Genomic DNA, 5,828 nt, shown 5'->3' on the forward strand with positions numbered 1-5,828 from the left:
GGTTTCTTCCTTGGGTTCCTTAAAACCCTCACAGCCTTTGCATGCAGTTTCTATACATGCATTACTTGAACAGCTTATTTATGATGAATGGGATCACCCGGATAAGCATTTTCTCCCTCCAAAGAGATTCTTAGTTCTCTATCCCATGGAGGAGAAATTCACCAAAAAAAATGGATTATACCAGCAGTTGACGCTGTGATTTCCAGTGTGAATAAAAATGCACAAATGCTTAAGGATCCAACAGATGAAAGGTTGCAAATTCCTGTTAAAATCCTCTTCGTCTTTAGCAAGTGCGGTTACTCAGTCCTCAGTCGCTACAATAAGCATCTGTCAATCCCTAAAGGACCAGTTTAGACAGGCCCTTAAGAGATTCTTGCACAACAAGCCCAGGATTTGGCAAACTACCAAGAGCATTATGTTTGCCATAGACGCCATTAAAGATTCTATTCTCCAAGTGTCCAGCCTTTCACTTGTGCTAGTACACATGCATCGAATCCTGTGGTTAGCCAGAGAACCTTCATTTTTTTATTTATTTTTTTTATAAACAAAAGTAGACTTTATTCATGTTCAGTATATACAGGTCAGTTTACAGTGCAATGCCAGTTAGATTAAAGTAACGATATGAATACATATACAACATTCTCAGTTAAATATGGTATCTATAACCAAAAAATGTGTATCGGGAACTGGAACCAGTAACTCCTGGATTTGTTCAGCATAAAACGAAAAAGGGGGGGGGGGTTGTCAACAAGGGAGGGAAGGCAGGATCCAGAGAGAGGGGGGGACATGAGGTGGGGAGGGGGGGGTGGGGGCCCAGAAGGAGGGGGACACATGCCATCGGTTCCCAGTTCCCTATCCCCACTACTAGAATAAGAGTCTGCATCCGGGTCGGGGGGTGGGGGGGGAGAGAATTCCAGTGGTAGGGATCCCCAAGAGTCTATCCATGAGGACCATATCGTGTCAAACTTACTCAGACAATTTCTATTGACATATGTTATTTTATATAGTGGTAAGACAGCATTCAGGGTATTCCTCCAGGTGGCGATGGTGGGCGGGAGCTCAGACCTCTAGTTCAACAAAATCTCCCTGCAGGCATAATAAGTGGCAAATGCCACAAACAGTTTCTTGTATTTTCCAAAACTAGGGTCATTAATCACATTTAACGGCATGGTTTCTGGCTGCAGTGGAAGAGAGATTTCAGCTGTCTGACATCAGCCAGAACCTGCTCCCTGAAACCTTGTACGGCGGAACACAACCAAGTCATGTGCAGGAAGGAGGCTTCCGAATCTCCACATCTAGGACAGTTTGGGGACCTGTCTCTATAGATGACCGCCAGTCTCTGCGGTGTATAGTAAGCCCGGTGCAAGAACTTCAACTGTATGAAGCAGTCCCTAGCCAAGATCATGTAGGAGACACAGGACTCCCAGTCTTCCTCTGCAAGGGATGGTATGTCCCTTTACCATTTTGCATATATTTTCATTAATTTAGTGGGTAGAGAGGCAGACATGTGAAAGTAGATTGCAGACAGAGGGGCCACTAGAACCTTAGTAGTAAGCAGCCTCTCCACTGGGTCCGACTTGAGGTTGACACCACCAGGAAACTGATGCTGGAAGGCATGCCGTACCTGTAAGAAATGGAAGAACATCCAATTTGGCAGGTTGTATTTTGTTTTAAGTTCTGGGAACATGCTTAATCTGCCCTCTGTTATCAAATGTTTTAGGCCTACTATTCCTCTATTTGCCCATATCTGCGTATCTGTTATGGCCTGAAAATGAGACAGATTAGGATTGCACCACAGGGGCGCATGAGGAGAAATAGTGCCCGGTTTACAGTGTATTGCCCTGGCTTGATTCCACACCACAATGGTTGTTCGCATCAGAGTGGTCAGATTGGGGTGAGCCCTGACTCCACGGACCACTAAATTGCTAAGTGCAGCATATGACCCCAGAATTGCTGCCTCCAGGGTCGCCGCCGGGTTATCTCTTGGCTGTGAGAACCACCAGCGGGCAGTCACTAGTATGGCTGCCCAGTAGTAGTGCTGGAAGTTGGGAAAAGCGAGCCCGCCCTGTCCCACCGACAGTTGCAATGTGGACAGTGCCAGTCGTGGCACCTTGCCCAGCCATATAAAGGAGGAGACTATTGACTTTAATTTATTGAAATAAGATGTGGGGATTACAATCGGACTATTTCTGAAAAGGTACAGGAATTTTGGAAGGAAGACCATTTTAATAAGATTCGCTCTACCCACTGGGGTCAGGGGCAACAACCTCCAGTCTGCATCTTTTCAAAAAACTTGCCAGCAGTCGAGCTAGGTTGAGATCCATGTACTTGGTTATTGGCCCACCTATACGTATTCCCAGATATTTAAAGTTGTCCACCCAGACAAGCGGACTCTGCATGGGCGGCTTAGGTCTAGTGGGATTCAAGGGGTAGATTAGTCATTTGTCCCAGTTGACTCTGACTCCCGAATACAGTCCAAATTCATTGACTATCCGCAGGGCCACTGGGAGTGAGGAGGAGACATCATTCAAATACAGAATAGTGTAATCTGCATACAAAGATATTTTCTCCTCCACCACTCCCACCTGAATACCCCGAACCGCAGACGCATCTCGAATTCTTGAGGCCAGGGGCTCCACTACCAGTACAAATAGCCTGGGTGACAGCGAACACCCGTGTCGGGTACCCATTCCCAGTGGGAAGGCCTGCGAGAGGGAATTGTTAGTTCGTATTTGAGCACTAGGGGAGGCGTATATCATGCGCAGCCATTTAATAAATGTTGGTCCAAATTTCCAGAGGACAGCCCAGAGGTTCAACCAAATCAAAAGCTTTTTCATAGTCTAGGGCAGTGATGGCGAACCTTGGCACCCCAGATCTTTTGGAACTACATTTCCCATGATGCTCATGCACTCTGCAGTGTAGTGGAGCATCATGGGAAATGTAGTTTCAAAACATCTGGGTTGCCAAGGTTCGCCATCAGTGGTCTACAGATACCACCACCCCCAGGCTATCCTCCGGAGCCCTATCCATATGTGTCAGCAGTCTGTGTATATTGATGTCTGTCCCTCTGCCCTGTATGAACCCAGACTGGTCCAGATGTACAAGAGCTGTGATTACTGGGTTTAGACGGCCCACCAGTACTTTAGCATTTAGTATCTTCAAGTCGATATTTAGGAGTGATATAGGCCGGTAGGAGGAACACAGTTCAGGATTCTTGCCAGGCTTAGGGAGGACTACAATTACCGCCTCCAAAGGGAGACAAGGTACCACCCTCAAGTGCTTTCACTAGGACCTCTTGGAATGTAGGAAGAAGATCGTCCGCATATTGTTTATAAAACTCCACCGGGTACCCATCTGGGCCCGGTGTCTTCCTGCTTTGCAGGGATTTTACTGCCACTTGGGTCTCTTTAAGGGTCAGGGGGCTATCCAAATTCTCCCTGGCAGTATCTGTAAGACACAGTAGATCTACCTGGTCCAGATACTCGTGCAGTTCCTGCTCTGTATACTGAGCCCTGGGACTATAGAGTTCTTGGTAATAGGTAGAAAACTGAGCATTAATTTGGAAAGAGTCGGTCAGGACTTCCCCGCTGGGCGGGATATGGATACAGGGGAGGAGTGCTCCCGTGATAGCCATGCCAGTAAACGGCTGCTCCATTCACCTTGCTCAAAAATCCTCTGGCTCTGATGGAGCAAATGTATTTTTGTAGCAGAGGTGCGGATGAGAGTAACATCTCTCAGGGCCTCCCTAAGTTGTGAGTACGTCTGGGGCGATCAGTCTCTAACATTAGCAGATTCCAAAGTTTTGGACCTGGCCTCAGCCCTCAGCAAATCCCTGTGGGCCTCCCTACTCACATTACCAATGTGGGCTTAGAACTTTCCCCTCATGCAGACTTTAATTGCATCCCAGATGTCCGGAATAGGGACAGATCTATCTCGTGCGTTCCAAAAGGTACTCATATCAGCCTTATCTGGGATGTCTATCCTCGAGCAGGAGAGCCAGAACCGGGAGAGTCACCACAGACTCTCTGGTGGCGGGCCAGATAGTTCGAGCATCAGGGAGACCGGGGAATGATCCAAGACCCATCTGGGCAGGGATATTGATGTCCTTCACTCTAGAGAGGACAGGCCCCCCAGAATACACCAGGTCAATCCTGGAAAATGTTTTGTACGATGCCGAGTGGCAAGTAAATGCTTTCAATTGGGGGTGCCTCCATCGCCAGACGTCCGTGAAGTTAAACACTTCTGCTCATGCCTGCAATTCAGTGGCAGAGCCGGATGACTGGGTCAATCTATCCATTCCAGGGTCTGGGAACATATCGAAGTCACCCATCAGCAGGACATTATCCGTGGCATACTGGTTAATATTAGATACAATTTGGTACAGGAAGGAAATCAAGGTCAGTGGGGGAGCATACAGACCCACCATAACCACCTCTAAGTTCATGATGGTTGCATGAATAATGACAAACCTCCCACCAGGGTCTACCTCAAGCACCAGTAGGTGAAAGGGCAGAGACTTACGTATTAGTATACTCACTCCCCTTGCTAGGTTTAAGTAGGTTGAATGATAAGAGTTACCTACCCAGGGCCTCCGCAGGCTCATGGTGTGTTTCCTGGAGAATGCATACATGGGGAGAATGTTTGTTTTTTTTTGCAAAAACTGGAACACCAGTGACCTCTTAAAGAGGAAGTAAAGGCTAAAAAAAAAAAAAAAAACACACCCTGCAAGGCAAAGGCGTAATGCGCTAGTATGCATAGCATACTAGCTCATTATGAATAATTTACCTGAGAACGAAGCCCCCGAAGCGGTCCTCAGTCTTCATGTCCGCCGCTGCCATGGATCCCGGAGTGAATTCCAGGTCTCGCTGCTCCGGCGCTGTGATTCGCCGAAGCAGCGATGGCGTCACTCCGGCGCATGCGCACGGGAGCCGACACTCGTGGCATATTGCCGCGATCTGCGGCCTGCCCAGTGCGCCTGCGTGCCGCTGTCTACAGTGCATGCGCCGTAGACAGTGGTGGCAGTCTTCGGGTAAATATCTCCTAAACCGTATAGGTTTAGGAGATATTTCTTGGACCTACAGGTAAGCCTTAATCTAGGCTTACCTGTAGGTCAAAGTTGGTTTAAGGGTTTACAACCACTTTAATCTTAGAGTCCAGACCCCTGGTGTTCCAGGACACAATTTTACAGACAGACATTGAGCATCCTACAGCATTCTACAGGAGGGAAAGACATCTTTGAGAGTCTTCGAGCTACCACCACCTCCAAACACCTGTACAATAATCCCCGTGCAGAGCATTAAGTACATGTAGTAAACTGACTCAGAATGGCAATGATTTGAATGAACCAAACAAAAGCCCCAACCCCACCCCCCACCCAAACCGGAGGGGGCCTTCCTCCCAAAACTGAAAGGGGCAACTAGCCCTGTGAGGGTGCAATGTGCAAAAAGGCACTGGAGTCCCGTCCTCTGAAGTACAGTACATGGACCGGGTATTGGAGTCCGGCATACAAATTCAATGACATCTCCCAGCCTAAGCTGAGGGCAGTAAACTTAGTTGCAAACGTAACTTGAATGGTCCGAGGACAACTTGCCAACAAGGTAGAACAATCACCCCCACCCCGTGATTTCAGAGGATGGGTGGCCTGTAAGGTATGTATGCATGTTCAGAGACATAGCGTAATATAACCAGGCAGCCTGTTTCAAAAGGGGAGAGGGGGGCAGTCACAGCCACTAAGGAAGCAAAGCCAGGCATGGCAGGGCCATAGTTCAGTCAACATGACCTAATTCCCCTTGCATCCCCTGATACCTCAATAGTGAAACATCCATGTC

The sequence above is a fragment of the Lithobates pipiens genome, unplaced genomic scaffold, assembly GCF_037356315.1.
Source record: "Lithobates pipiens isolate NorthernLeopardFrog02 unplaced genomic scaffold, aLitPip1_a1.2 Scaffold_13, whole genome shotgun sequence".
Classification (NCBI taxonomy): Eukaryota; Metazoa; Chordata; class Amphibia; order Anura; family Ranidae; genus Lithobates; species Lithobates pipiens.